This window comes from Passer montanus, unplaced genomic scaffold (assembly GCF_014805655.1).
Source record: "Passer montanus isolate IOZ18808 unplaced genomic scaffold, ASM1480565v1 scaffold38, whole genome shotgun sequence".
Classification (NCBI taxonomy): Eukaryota; Metazoa; Chordata; class Aves; order Passeriformes; family Passeridae; genus Passer; species Passer montanus.
Genome location: NW_024368596.1, coordinates 6,026,717 through 6,042,653, shown reverse-complemented (window position 1 = coordinate 6,042,653; position 15,937 = coordinate 6,026,717). Strand labels below are relative to the sequence as shown.

General features: G+C 46.9%; 1 long non-coding RNA gene across 1 annotated transcript; it reads left to right on the top strand.

The window, feature by feature from the left end:
- The first annotated feature begins 2,159 nt into the window (after nucleotides 1-2,159).
- LOC120506241 lies at nucleotides 2,160-6,254 on the top strand. The gene is made up of 3 exons (XR_005628460.1): nucleotides 2,160-3,264; nucleotides 3,410-5,905; nucleotides 6,024-6,254. It is a non-coding gene; the product is annotated as an uncharacterized LOC120506241 (long non-coding RNA).
- The last annotated feature ends 9,683 nt before the right edge of the window (nucleotides 6,255-15,937 follow it).

Below are 15,937 nucleotides of genomic sequence, written 5' to 3'. Positions count from 1 at the left end.
CAGCTCTGAGCCCTCTGCCCAGCACTGCACACCAGCCATGCTGTATTTGCAAGCCATGAAGTCCAACATTAGCATCTTTAACTTATTTATGTTTGGAGTGCAAATATGATGGAGAGAAAACCAGTTAAACTTCTCTTAATCCCTTTATTTGTTCCCCCTCGTGCTCAAGCCTGGCTTTCCCAAGGAAGCTGCAGCTCAGCCTTCCCTTCCCTCCTTTCACAGGAGGGGACAGAGGAAGGCAAGTCCCACACCCAGATAGAAAAAACAAACCAAAGGGAGATGCTCAGAGGCCTGGAGCCCCTCCCCTGTGGAGACACTGAGAGCTGGGGCTGTTCAGCCTCAGAAGAGGAGGTTCCACTACAGCACCTTGTGGCTGGGGAGGGGCTTTTGCTGAGAGCCTGCAGTGACAGAACAAGGGTTTCCTCAATCAGAGCAAGGACTCAGCTTTGCTTTCCTGCAGGAAAGGGGCAATCTGTTCTTGAGGGGTAGAAAAGGCCTCGAAATCCACTCTGTAGGATCCAGGTGGAAGCATTGTTTCCCTATACAACAGCAAGACCAAGGGCTTTCTGTTGCCTGTCTTGCCTTGTCCCATGGAAAATCCTCAGTGTCTTGTTTGTGTGACCTTAGGTTTCTATAGGAAAATACCAATAAATGCTGTCAGAATGAAGCAGCAGCCAAAGCATGGCTCAGTTAAGACAGGTCCTTTCCACTGCTTAGACCAAACAACCAATAAACCACAGCAAAGGCAAAAAATCTAGCATGAGAAAGTTGGGCTTTCTATGAGAAATGCTTTCTGTATTCTCTTTTATTTATTTGTTAATGGTTCGTGTGTGAAATGAAAATCTCCACATCCCCACCTCCTCTCTGGTGTAACCAGCTTTTCCTTATGGCAGTGCCTGCTGCTGCTGCTCTGCAAGGAACAGAGATGCTCTGCCCTGAGTAAGTGTGGTAAGTGCAACCATCATTCAGCAGTTTGGTGTTTCAGGGACTGGAGGTTTTGCCCCATTGCATTTGTTGTGGTGTTTCACATGCTCATAGGAGAGGCAGATGCCAGAAATCAGAACCGAGCTGTAAAACTCCTTTAAAAATTATGAATAAGTAATAATGAATAAATAATCCTGACCCAAAAGCAAGCTGTGCCCCTCTCAGCCTGGGCCCATCCCTCTGTTTTGAGCCAGACAAAGCAGGCATTGCTGGGCTGCATCCCAGGAGAGAGGCCAGCCTGACCCTCCGTGTCACTCTTGGCATCCACAGGGATGCTGCAGCAAGGCAGTGGCTGAGGGCAGTGAGGCAGGGCTGCGTGAGTGGCAGAGCTTCCATCTGCCTCCTGATGAGACCAGTGAGATTTGAGGTTCCAGTAACGTGTCAGGCTGGTATTTCAGACAGCAGCCTCACCCTATTTCCACCTCTGAGCTGCTGGAAGTGTCCCAGGCTGTGTTGGCTGTGACCCCTCCTCCTCCACTGAGCACCCCTACACAGGGTCAGTCACGGGCAAGGCTCTATTTCAGCTCTGACAGGGCTGCTGTACTTGTGCCTCTGTCTGGAAGGCAGAAATGCAGACATGTTACTGTGCCCCAGCCATCTCCTTTCTCCCAGCTCTGGCCTGGGTCAAGCGAGGCCACTGGGCCAGGGTGGGTGTTCAGCCAGACTCAAGGCTGAGCCATTGTAAAGCCTCTGTCCCCTCATTCCTCTTTAACATTTATGCCCAGACTGCAGAGGTTGGAAATATTTCCAATCAATAAAATAGTTTGATGGGTCCAATCAATAAAATATTATAAAAAGCAGTTAAAAATGGAGGAGAGGTCCACTGGCTGAAAAGCACCAGTGCTGTGTGCAGGCTCTCCAGACACAGAGCATGAATTGCTGGTGGTTTCCAAAATCCACCTTCCTATGGGGTGAGGAAGAGGAGCAGCTCCTGGGAACAGCAGCAGCTGCTGGGATGGGCTCCAATGGCAGCAGTGGGGCACCCAGGCTCCCTTCTAAGAACCACATCCACTGGCAGAACTTCTGATCACAGGTCTGGAACAGATTGTGTAGAGGCTCATGGTCCCCAAAGCATCCCTGTGCTTCAGCACCGTCCTGCGGGGGTGGCAGGGCAGGGCAGAGCTGTTGGTGGGGTCTGAGGGGCTGCTTGGACGTGAGGGAGAGGTGCTGGGGTGCCAGGGCAGCAGCAGGAGTTCAGAGTGCTGCCAGCTGAGTGTCTGTGCTGGGGCCAGGAGCAGGGCCAGCCTGGTGCCACCGTGAGTGCTGAGAGCTGCAGGTGACCCAGGTGGTGTCCCATGGCAAAAGCATGAAGCTGTTCATCAGGATCTGGCTGACCTTTCCATCCTTTTAATCTGGAGGAAGTGGTAAAAGAAACCTCAGAGGCCCAAAGCGGGGAAGATCAGAGTGCTTTGCAGAGCCTGTGTGATCACCAAAGCCACATACATTGTTTTTCTTTCGTTTAACTAAAGCCCAGGAAATGTAAACTGTGATAGTTCTGCAAGCTGTATCACAGATCACTTCCTTGGCAAAGGCAGTTACAGGTATTTGTGGTTTTTGTGTGGTCTGCAGCTGTCAGTGTGTGACCACTGGGCACTGGCTGTCCCTGTGCCCTGCTCACACTGGACCCCTGTGGCAGCAGTGCCAAGGAGCAGCACCAAAGGTTAAACCTCACACCCAAAGGTTAAACCTCACACCCACAGGTTAAACCTCACAACGCTGCCTGCTCTTGGAGGATGGAGAGGATTTAATTCAGCACCACACAAGGCAGGTGGGAGCTGGGTGAGAGGAGCTGGAGGGAGGGAGAGGGAAGCTGAGGATGTGGATTGGCAGCTGCTGGAATGGCAAATGAACAGGTTAATCAGAAAACCAAGCAGCTGCTGTGCTGTACCTGAGCCTGGTGCTGGGGCACCACAGTGGCAGCAGCTTGGCTGTGGAGCCACTGACTGCACCCTCTGTGGTGTTCTGGGTCAGTCCAGCTCAGGAAATGCTGACTTCAGAGCAGTTCCCACACATCCCTCGTTGTGTCATCCACTTCTGCTGTGACTGATTTAACCAGGGACCAAACTAAGTCCGGGAAACCATCTGAACTTTGTGAAAGACTGATTCTTTCTTTCCTGTGAGGGTGGTGAGGCCCTGGCACAGGTTGCTCAGAGAAGCTGTGGCTGCCCCCTCCCTGGAAGCATTCCAGTTGGATGGGACCCTGAGGAGCCTGCTCTCAAGGAAGACATCCCCATAGCAGGGGTTTGGAAGAAGATGATGTCTGAAGTCTGTGATTCTGTGGTAAGAACTGGGGCTGAGTTCTCCCACCCCACTTGAGCCCTGGGTAAGATGTGGGGCAGCTGCTGCCCTTGGGAGACAAGCAGGGCTGGGCTGTGGGCTATCAGGGCTGGAGGGAGATGGCTTCTCTGTCTTCCTGTATTCCCAGGGTCCTATGCCAGGTGCCCAGTGCTGCTCAGACAGCAGCAGAGAGCCTGCAGAAGGCAGAACTGGAACCAGCCTTCATTTCTGTGGGAATCACTGAAGTCTCTTGGCAGTGGGAATGCCTCACCTCGCTCAGTGCCCCCAGTGGATTGAAGCTCCTGGTGTGAGATGTGTGTATTTATGTTACCCTGGCAGAGCTAACAGTGCTTGGCTCTACAGGAGCGTTGTAAATCTGAGCCTTTCCCTGTCATCCACACTCGTCTTGATTTTAGAGCACTTGGTGGTACCTGGAGTATTTAACAGCACCTGGCTCTGACTAATGGTTACAGAAGCATATAAGATAGAAAGATTAGCAGCTCAGCTGTCTGATTAATATGTAAATGTACCCAGATATGTGTGAGGGCTCTTAATGAAGTAGCTCACACTTCTGCCTCTGTATAGCAAAGGTGATTGATGGGAAAGTACTTCAGGTGCCTGCTGGAAAGTGTAAAAGTTGTTTTTGTCTACATCTTGCCTTCAAAAAAATATCTGTAGACCTAGGGCTGAGATTTCCTAAGGGAGGAAAAGCAACCCAGTCTGAGTTCAATCTCAACTAATCCAAATTGTTGGCCATGCTCCTGCAGTATCTGTAAATTCTCAGATAGGAATAATCCATCAGGATCTTGTATAACAATCCACGCGGTGTCTTAAATAAACCTTCCTTTTGGCTGTAGCCTGCAGCTGACACCTCCTATAAATTGTTTGATGATCCTTTATATGAAAGGCTGGAGGCTGAAATGAATGTTGTGGTGAAGGCAGGAGGCCCCAGCCCCATGGAAGAGGCTCCTGGGCTGCTGCTTCCACCCAGCTCACGTCGCATCACAGCCCCAGTCCCAGAGCCTCCTGCTGGGCAGCCCGGGGCAGCTTTCAGGGGAATCAAATGAAAATCCTGAGGCGTCAATGGATTTGTGGAATGCAGGGGCTTCCCTGCTGGAGAAGGAACACCACGGGAGATGCCAGGGCAGGGGCTGTCGCTCTCAGGGTGTCCCTGTCACAGGCTGAGCACTCTGCCCCGCGTGTTTCCTGAATCACTGTCCTGAGTCACGCCGGGCTTTCATCCCGCCCCTACAAACCCCCGTGTGCATTTCAAGATCTCTGCACACGAAGCACGTTGTGCTGAAGCGGGCGTGGAGTGGAAATTGGGCAGGGCAGCGAGGCCGGGGCGCTGCGGGTGCCGGCTCCAGGACGGGCTGTGGGAGATCCCTCACAGATAAGGTGTGCAACAGCACCTGGCTGGCGCAGGAGTTCACAACGTTCAAACCCTGTCTCAGCTCTCTCTTTTGCTGCCTCTTCCTCACTCCCACAGGTATCTGGGGGCTCAGGGCACACACGGTTCCCACCTTCTCTGCAGGCTGTCCCCCTGGATGAGCCCAGCAGCTCCACCTGGAACGCGTCTCCTGCTGCTCTCCCTTTGTCAGGGTGTCCGGGAGCTGCCTGAGGCTGAAACTGCTTTGTCTAAAATTTTCCATGCCTCCAGCCAGGCTTTTTTTGGTGCTGATTTTAAATAGTCAGACCTCTAAGAGAAGGGATTGGAGCAGTGTGAAGTTTCCTTCCAAAAGGTATTTGCTGGAGTTCTCTCTGTGAGCAGAAATGTCATCGCAGTTGTGAGCAAGGGAAGAGGGAGTGGGTGACAGGGCGGAAAGGCAGCAGTGCCACCAGCAACCACACAAACCATGGCCACACACTTGCCATTCCCTGGTTTCAGCTCTGGGGAGGAGCATTTGGGACACAGGTCCCCTTCAACACTCTTGCAGAACAGCCCTGCAGAAGGTGTGAGGGCAGCAGGGTGACCCCTGACCCAGCCAGGTCTGTGAGGGTGGGTACCAGCCCCTGGCCACCATCGGGGCATTTCTCCATAAATAAACACTGCTGCTGGCTCTGAAGGGTTTTTTCCTACCATCACATTTATTGGCAATCATTCACACAATTTTTCCCTGCAGCAACCTGGGTGCACACTCTGGCATTTTTAAGTGTAGCTTCTTATTTCCTTCTAGTTCCTCTGATGCAGGAGAAACACCTCCCTGTAAGCGCTGGCTCCAATAATGGTTATTGCATTCCTGATGACAAATCGGTTTACGATAATTATTAGGCTGATGGTTAAAGCTTTCAGTGTAAATCAATGCAATTAAAAAGAAAATAATACTCCATAATTCATATAGATAAAGACATTTGTCGATGGCTAATGTTTCAGAAGAAAGTTCTATATGAGAATTGTTTAGTCCCTGTGATACCAGTGTCCAGCTAATGATGCTCAACTGGGACTGGAACTGGGACTGTTTTCTCTGAGTTTCATGGCTACCACATGTGTGGGTCCCCTGACAGACCTGAGATGCTGAGGGGCTGAGAGTTCCCTCTCCCGATTCTTCATGGCAGCAGAAAGAGTTGGTGACTTCATCATCTTCTTCCAGACTTCTGTGATCCTTCTGCTGTGAGTTCCTCCCTCTCCACCCTTCCATGAAAGGTAGGTAGGAGAGCAAATCAATGAACCTTTGGTTGTGTTCCCTGTGAGCTGGTCTGCTCTTCAGAAGATATGTCAGAGACTGAAAGCTATAATTTATGTCTTTAAAATCTTCATGTAGGCATCTGCATGCCTATTATACCAAAACTGCATTGCAAAGGCTGCAGAGAAGACCACCACACCCTGAAGAGGCCTTCTGACTGAGGCCCTGAACTGCTGGCTGATGGAGAGAAGAAAGGAAACTCAGGTCTGGGGAGAAAGAACTCCTTCACAGACGGATCAAGCTTAGCACCTCCGGGGTGGAGACCACAGCTTGCTTTCCCTCTTTTGCTATCAAGTAAAGTATATCAATTTTTTGACACTCATATCTAACCTCATTTAGTTTTAATCACGTTTTGGGGCATATTTTGAACCTTTCTGGGTCCAATCAATTTTATTCACAGAGGCTTAGCTTTCTTTGGTCTTCTGTGTTAAACCAGTTCATAACAAGATATTTAAGGGTTCACAAAGTAGAGTACAGTCAAAAAGCTTTGATCTCCCAGGCAGACTGGGGAAAACACAGGGAAATATCCAGCCCTCCTTTGACAGACTGAGGAAGGGCACTGGTCCATCACTCCCTCACAAGATGAGCCACTGTTTGTACCAGGTGGGAGGGAAGGACCATGGCTGGTGGGCTCAGGCTGTCCTGGAAGAATGGCAGTCTGGGTTCTGACTTTTGTGAGAAAATTATTAATAGAATTTTACCCAATGACTGTTTGGTGGGTTTGAAAGGTAAATATTCTCAGTGTAGAGTGAAATTTAGGAACTGCAGAAAATTGGGTCACTCCAGGGTGGCTTCTTTACAAAATGAAATTGTAGCTCACAGGCCTAATATAGATCTATAGATACACTTATATATATTAAAAAATGTGTATAGTATATATTCACTTTGCTGTCATGTAGCAGGTTACTCACATATTAATAATTACTAACAACACAGATCTTAGATCTGTGTGAATACCCAAAGTTTCTGCAGTTCAGTTTTGTTTTAAAGCTTTAAATCCGTTGATTCTACATTATAAAAACAGACCTAATGCTATTCAAGAGACATCCAGTATTTCAAAGCCACGTTTCTCAATTTGACAGTGCATTAAAATTTGGTCACCATGCAGAGTCAGCCTGTGTCCCTTGCTAAGGGACAGTGTTGTGGGAGTGCACTGCAGGGTCCTAAAGCGACACCATGATGAGTTCAGCTTCACCCTGTAATTTGCATTCAGCTGTTTACAACTCTGTCTTGGTCTTTCGTGGTCGATTTTTTTTTTTCATTTCCAATTCTAAACCAATTGAAGGCCTTTAATGGCAGTAAGTGTACAGCTGATCTGCTGTTTTCAAGCTGGAACTGATGTCTCAGCAGCTTGAATTGCAGCCCGAGGCAGAAGGGCTCAGGGCAGCCAGGCTGATGGCAGGAATGGATCTGTGCTGTTTGACTGGGAGCAGCCAGCACAGGACCTGCAGGCAGCCCCAGCCCAGCCAGCCCTGGGCCCTGCCAGCACCACCGTGGTGCTGGAACCCTCTGGGTGGGCAGAGCAGGAGAGCAGGAGACAGCTCTGAGCCCTCACCAGCCTCCCGGGGCAGATTTGCCATATCCACCTCTAGGCACAAACTCCATCACTTCTGAGCTGGGATTCACCCTGAGCATGGGGATCCTGAAGATTATGTGTAGCGCTGTGTGGAGTAAGAGAGAAAAGCCCCACTCAAATTTCCCTTTCTGTGGGAGAGCACTGATTGTTTTTGTGCTACAAATTGCTCTTTGTTTTTAGGAAGACTTTCTGACAGCCCTGCTTGCTCAAAACCACCTGGGACTGTGAAGTTGTCACTCTTGGAGGGAGGATGGCTGACTGTAAACTCTCTGTGATTCCTAAAACCAGAGAAAAATTGTCAAGAAAGGCACATTGCCATGTATACTGGCAAAGGTCTTTCAGGTGTTTTTCAAGGGCAGAAGTGAAACTGCACACGATGTGACAGGGACACGAACCATCACAAAACACGTGTGTGTCAGAAGAGGTGCAGTGTGGTTTTCTTTGCCTTTCCACTTCCTTTGTCCCTGGCCTTGCAAGTGGGACAAATGCTTCTCAAATGCTGCTGGGACAAATGCAAGTGGGACAAATGCTTCTGGGAGACTCTGGGGGAAGGGAAAGAAAAGACTAGGAAAGAAAGAGGCAGATAAAATGGGAAGCAGCAGGACGTGATGGATATATTTGCATATCATTTTGCATTCATGAGAACAATCATAACCCACTTATAGAATGATGACATCAAGCAAATGACATATCAGCAAATCAGTTTTAAGGCCTTTCATTTTGTTTCCAAAATAAGTTCTCTGCAGTTATTTTCTTTTTTAATCTAGGTTAATCCAGTCTGTTTACTGGGATTTATGGACTGAAATTTGGGATAGCTTTGTTTTATCTGTCATGCCAAAAATCAGATAAATAAACACAGCCTTGCTAAGTGGGACTGGAAACTGTGGGGCTAAGGGATAATGGTGAGAAATGTGCCTGAATAGGGGATAGGAGCATGGCCAGACACTGCAGAGTTATGGGGTGGGGCCAGTCTTTAATCATCTGGTTAAATCCCACAGAGCCCCTGCCACTGGGGGAAACCAGTGCCTGACCCCTTCTTTTCAAACATTTCCCTGCCTAATTCTGGTTCCAAACTTGTTTATATTTGAGAAATGGGGCTTCCTTTTATATGAGAAGGAAAATGATACAAGAAGAGCTCAATAATTTCCAGAATATATTGGTAAGAAAAGGTATTTATTTCATCAGGTACCAGCCGAGCCCTGCAGAAAAGATCTTTTGTTAATGCAGAAAAGCCACTGATAATGCAGAAAAGGCACTTATCCTTGCAGAAACGTTCAATAAATGTGTCATATTTGGGGGAAACCAGTTTGAGCTGTGGCCACACTGCAGGATGGAGTGTCCCAGTGACCTGAGTGAGCAGCATAGCACGGGCCACCCTGGCCACTGATTCTGGCCACACAGCTCTCAGAGTGGTTGTAGTGATTGTCAGTGGTGCTTGGGCCATCACAGAGGGGCAGCAGAGAGAGCAAGCTTGGAAAGCAGCTGAGGACAGCCCAGCTTAACTCCAGACCTAGACATGTATGGAACAGCACAGGGCAGGGAATGACTAATGAAGGATGGGGACGTGCTCCAAGTTATTCCACTCACTGTAGGGTTACAGAAAAGAACTTCATATCTTTTAAATGAGATTGCAAATTAGACTGCTAAAGGTATTAATGTTGTTGTAATTTACAGAGATATTTGATTCTTCAAAACTGTTGATTAAGGAATTAGAATTATATAAAATTAATGTAGTACATACTGAGTGTATTTCAAGGCAAGGGATTTGCAGGCCTCAGAACAGAGCTGCAAAAAGGGGGGCAAGGGAGCTTGTGTCTGCCTAGCTCTGGTGGGGCTCAGTTGCTCTGTCACAGTTTAACACTTCTATCTGTGGTTTTGGGGAGAAAATGAAACAGTCACAGATGACATAAAATGAGAAGAAAGGTGAAGAATGAGGTAGTAAGTGACAGAGACCGAATATTTGGGCTTTCTAGCTTGGCACAAATAAAGAGTGCTTGTTTGTTTGTTTGTTTTTTAATAAGGTCAAGCGTCAAGCCTGGCATCCTGGAAGTCAGGAGCCAGGCTGTGTTTGCAGGACAGGAACTGCTGCCCAGACAAGCAGGGAGCCAGAGAACAACTGAGAGATTATGGAGAATTAAAGCTCCTTGTCCAGCACTGTATCTTGAAGGTAAAGGAATGATCATGGTGGGATAGAGAGAGGAATTTCAGCACTGGCAAGGAGACACTCTTGTTTCTGTGTTGGGTGGCACATGAAGATTTGTGAAACCGAACCTAGCAGGGTCTGAGACAGGGCTGGTACAGGGGCCTCTCTGACCTGATGATCTATGAACTGCACTGCATGTTTGAAATAATGCCTGGCATGGGTGGATGAAATACGTGCCAGCTCAACCCAGATGTGCCTTGTCTTCCTGGAGCCTGTGTTGGAGCCAGGTGCTCACTCCCACCTCCTTGCTGAGGCCTTGTGTGCTCTGGACACACTGATGAGTGCAGAGGCAGAGAAAGAGGGATTCAGGTGATAAATTTTACATTTCCCCTTTGCTGCTGCCTTTTGCTGCTCTGTAGCTGCTTGGTGAGAGCCAGCTGTAGCCTTCAAGCATTAGAAATATTTAAAAATCATCCCCTTTGCTCAGGGGAAAGGTGGCATAGCAAACAACTGCCACGTTCCCCGAGAGATCAATAACACCCTGCAGGAAGCTAAATCGTCCTTTATTAATCTGATGAATTAGCCTGATACAGGGAGGAAGAGATCAACAGCATGGAAAATAAATGCATGCCCTGAGGCAAAGCTTGTCAGCTATGGAAATAGAAGTGTCTTTCATTTTATCTGTAACAAATAATGTTGAAAGTTAGGCTGGAAGACCAAAGTGACTTCTGAGATTTGTTAGTGCAATGTGGATAGAGAAACTCACTTCTCTTTGAAAAGCAATTACACAATCACGCAGAGACAAGCAGTTTCCCTGCTGTGCTGCTGGATTAGAAAGCCTGAATATCTTCCTCCTTATACTTCAAGAGGGACTGATTCAGCCAAGGGCTTAGGTATATGTTTCAGCTCCAGAGTCATTCCAGGGAGCTCAGCTTTAGCCTTGAAGAATCAGGATCTAGGGAAAAAGACAAAGTGAAATGGCATCAAATTTCTATTTTCTGTTGAAGTAGGCAAAAGAGAGTTTTCATAACAAGGAACAAAAATCAGCACCCCTGACCAGCTATCCTGGAGAGGCAGCCCTGGCCCTGGGTTCTTCTCTTGCCCCTATGGGAACAAATTGCATACTGCCAAGAATCATTGTAGTTTTCTCTCTGAAAATTGCATGATTCAGCCATTCCTTAGAAAATGTGATCAGCTTTTTGGAAGTCTCCACAGTACCTTTGGTTGCATTGATTTGACCAAATCAGGGCTGACTATTTTGAGTTTTCAATGTATTCTCCATTTCCCAGTGTGGAGAGACTTCTGTCGTGACTTAGGGATGTGGTTTGGTGGCAGACTTGGCAGTGTGGGTTAATGCTTGGGCCCAATGATCTTTGGATCCTTTCTAATCTAAATGATTCTATGACTTTATGATTTGTGCCTGTTTCTTTCAGGAGCATGGTGCAGCATCACCCAGCCATGCTCTGCCTGGGCCACAGCAGCCTGAGCCCAGCAGCTCTGCAGAACTGGGGCACGTTCTTGTGGCTGCTGGAGAGTTTTGTTTCCTGCAGGTGCAGGGGCTCAGCAGGAGCTTTAGAAGACCTGCTCATTTCCCAGTAAAACAAGTGTGAATGCTCATTCCAGAGCCAGGGTGGATGACATGTCAACTCTCATATCACATCGTGTTTTCGCAAGAGTGAGAATTTCAGCTTTCATTTCAAAAGTCCACAATTCCTACTTAAACTGTCAGAAACTGCTTGAAGAAATTTCAAGTCAGGTTTAGGATTTGAGGTCACGTCAGAATTTGCAAATGGCTGTACATGGCAATGTGAATTGATAGACATGGCTCTAAAATTGCCATCGGGGGTGGTTTTTTGAAGGCATGCTGTAGTAACTCTGGAAGATCTTCAAGCAGAGACCACAAGGATCTTGGTGTATTTTCTTGTTGCAGAGTTAAGGGTTACAATTCCCCCACCAAACTCCACAGCCTGAATCAAAAGCAAAATACATAGAGGTCTCTAATTCAATCTTCACAACTTACTACTATTTTTTATTAGATAGAAAATTCAAATATACAAATAGTCCCTTACAGTTATTAGGTCCGTGCAAGCCACAAGGTGTTGCCAAAAAAGCAAGAGGGGAATTCTGCAGGTGCAAAACCCAATTCAAAAGATAAAGTACCTCCAGTGTCACTGCTTTGCTCATTTCCCATCCCTATGGGCAAATATGAATTTTTTCTGAACCTTTAATCTACAACACTGAATAAAGTTATGTAAATCTGGTGCAACGAAGAAGGCTTTTAAGCTGTGGTAGGTATATCATGGTCCTCTCCCATTCTGTGAAATTGCTTTACAGCTAGGCCATAATTGCAATGACAGACATGCTTGATTGAGTTTTGTCTCTCTGTTAATCTATGGAGTAATTTTCAGGTGAAAATGAAGAGCGGTGTGTATCTGGGAAAGTGGGGATGCACTGAAAAATAATCCTTTTAATACTGAGTATGGAGATTCCCTTGTGCTATTATAGGAGTGCATTTTAGGATTAGAGTCTTTGGAAGCTTCTCGTTATAACTGTAATTTATTTTTAGTGGTTTTTCCCCATAAAGTAATATTAGATATTAAAGAGTATATATTTCAGGTGATAGTGAAAAACTGAAGATTTAGGCAAGGTACTGTGAATGCGAATGCATGAGAGATGGTGAAGATGAGTCATTTCTCTAATGCACAGGGTGAAAGCTTAACTGAAAGGGTGAACAGATGAGAGGCAGAACACAAGTGGTGTTTTATTGTCAAATCCTGAGAAATGTCATTTCAGACTCTCAGGGGAATTCTGCCTGGGCTCTCCTGTTACAAGTACAATTTGTTGTACATGAAGGAAACCGGTGATGAGGGGATGGGTGTCCTTTCGCAGCGGGATGAGGAGAGCCACACATTCCAGCAGGGTGGACTTGCAATGGCAATGGTACCAAAATAGCCAGGAAGGCTGGCTGTGTCCTTTCCTGGTAAGGATGAGCCAAGGAGAGCCACATCAAAGTAGGGGAAGGTTATCTTGAGTCTGCAGTAACAGGCTTGGTGGCACTCACCAGGTCCCGAAAGTGATGCATGAGGTTAAACCCACCCGGTGAGGACTGGAAGGGCTTTTCTCCTCTTTTCTTTGCACAAGGGGGTGCACACTGCTGCTGGAACCTTGTGTGGCTGCAGTCATCCTGTGCAGCCCTGGAGGGTTCACACTGCCACTGTGAAAAGGAGATAAAAGCTCTTCTTATCTACACAGCTCCTCTCAGATATCAAGATGATTAAGCACACGCGTTTGTAAAATGTGCCCCAGCACCTCTTATTGTTGATGACAGGGATGACTGGCAGCAATGAGTCAAAGTGAAAAATCAAGAGACAAGGTGAGGCAGTGGGGAGATCACAACTCCCAGTCACCAAGGCTGTGCCATGGTTCTTGCTGAACAACTGCTTCCCACCCAGAAGGAAGGACCCTGACAACAACCAGGTTGCAGATGGGGCAAAGAGGTTCTGGTTGCTCCTTGTCTGATCATCATCATATGAGCTGTCCCCCTCTCCTGAGAAGGCTGCCCCTGGACAGATGACAGTGAGGAGCAGTGCCAGAGCAGATGTCAAGAGGCTGAAGCAAGGAGGGAGTCACAGGAGGGGACCTGGTCCTCCTTGTGCAGACCCATTTGATTTTCCCATTTCCCTTGGAGAAGGAAGAGCAAGAGTAGACCAAGTGAAACAAAGAATACCTTGACATGTTGACTCATTTCCATGCCCAAACCTGTGTCCTCAGGCTCCCGGCTGACTCCCCTCATCTGCATCCAATTACACACCCAGTAAGAGGGTGAATACTGGAAGATCTGATCATTTTTCTGTGAAAATCAATGGTAAGCCTTCCCTTGTGCCAGACCAGGCTTCTCTGAGGGAAATGCTTCTTGTGAATTGGAAAGTTGGTAGGAGAAAAAAACCCAACTTCTTAATCCTTTGTGGTGATCAGCATCTAAATTTAGCCATTCAGGGACTTTTGATCCAATGTAAGTGGAAAATTGTAACCTTTGCTGACGAGCGTGATCCTGCTCAGCAGGAGGTGGCAGCGTGCTCCGGATCTCGTGGGCTTGGACCCAGGGGGAGGTTTGTTTTTAGGTCTCATGTTGACTAAGTTCTCCTCTCTCATTCAGAAAGGGCAGCGTTACTGCAAGGAGGGATATTGAGACGATCGTTGCCTTGGGCCCTTCAGAAGAATTGCCACATTTTACATTAAGGGCAACCTTCCTCACATAGTACATCTCTGCAATTAATTGTCTTGACACATGATTAGTACCTAGGGGCAAGGACGGATCGTTCTGTTGATTGGGCAGGGATGCGTTATTAATTGTACAAACTGGCTTATAGTCAAAGGACACAAACCAGTGGCTGCAGTTGCTGTCACCGTGGATATTTGAAAGAGCACTGGAGATTTGTGTCAGGGCAATGCTCCTTTGCCATCGCAATATGATTTAGATTCTCTGTGAAATTTATTATGAAATTTATTCCTATGAAATTAGTCTTTAAACCTCATCCCCTGCAACACCAGGTCAGCTGGTGCACCCTCTCATTTCCTCTTGTTTGTTTTCCCTCATTGCCCAGACATGCAATGTGGCAGACAGAAGAATGCAGGCAGCTTCTGTCCTGCTGGCAGGGAGCAGTGTGGGATTTTGTACCTAAAAAAGGAACTAGCTGACCTTGACTCATTCTGAAATGACGTGACATCCCTTTTAGATTGTTAATACCATTTTTTCTGCCAATAAGTAATTTTGAAAAGAAATAAGTTCATGAAGGATGTTACAAAATTAAGCAGAAGCAAATGTCAAAAACCTCAAAAATAATAATAATGATCATGTAGTGTAATTTCTTCTCTCTGCATCCCATGTAGCTAAAGCAATTTTATAGCTGTTGTTACACTGTACAGGATCTCTTAATAGTATTAATTGCCAGATGAGATAATACAGTTCAAGCCTTACATACTTCACTAAAATGAATCCTAAAGTTCTTCACTGGTGGTTACACACTGTTCATACCAATGAGGATGCTTTGGAGAGCAGACCTGGACCTACACGAGGCAGCCACAGATGAGTAGGAATGGTGGCTCCTTCCACAGGTAAACTTGAACAGAGGCTGTGAGGTGGAGGCCAAAGGAAAGTCCAACAGCCCAAGGTGGGGGAATATGTGAGATGTGAAGAAGGTGAAGCCAAATATCAAGTGTTTTTTCAGGTTAATGCTAATAGCTGTGAGCTGTGCATTGCAACACCCTCAACATCTCTGCTGACAGGAGGCTGTTCCACGCACTTAATTTTATTCACGTTTGTTCTCTTTGTTTCCAGCTCTGTGGGCTCTGAGGGCAGCAGCTGATGCTTGCAGGCTTTCAGTACCTCTCACATGAGCAGCTTTCATGCTCATTTCTAAACCTGTCTGGCATCCCTGGAGCTGGTGGCAGTGCCAGATCTCTGGTGGTGCCCAGGGTGGGGAGGACACTCCTGTCCTCAGCCTTGGGGTGACCCTCCTGCCCCCAAGTCCTGCCCAGGCACCTGACAAACTGCCTGCCTGTGTGCAGCTTCACACAATGCTGCCAAAATTCCTCATCTTGACAGCATCACCCTCTGCTCTCATTACTTCAGAAACAGAAATTGTCCATACCAACTTTTTTGAGTGACACCTGAAGGGAAATGCATGTTATGTTACACACTGTTATTAAGTGCCTTAGGCACCAGCAATCTTTTTTCCTGCCAGCATTGATTCATTAAGCAGCATACGGAAGTACAACAGTGACTGGTATTAGCTTATATCTCCCTTGCTAACCAGACTCTAATTTGTCTTCTTCATTTTTATTTCCAGTGTTTTGCATTGTTGTAATGAAGAACAAATAGCACAGGAGAAAAAGTACTTTCAGAGTTGTAGCTTTTTGGCTTGTGCATTTCTACCAGGCCCAAGTGGTTCATTGACAGGACTTTTATATATTGCAAATTCAAAAAGAAAGACTTCTTGGTCTAAAAATTGTCTTGATTTAAATGGGATCTCAAGTTGAGAATAAATTTCTCAAGTTTAAGCTCATTCAAGAGTTGCAGGCATTGTACCTGGTAATGTACAGAGGTGTCCAGGGCCCTGGAAAGCTTATGTAGAAGTACAGGGAGGAAAACCAGATAAACCAGATGAAGGAGACAACAGCCAAAAAAAGGCATAATGAGAAATGCTGAACATTACACTGTCTCCCCAGAAGGAGAAAACCGCTCAGACGTCAAGAGCAGCCCAGCGTGGCTCA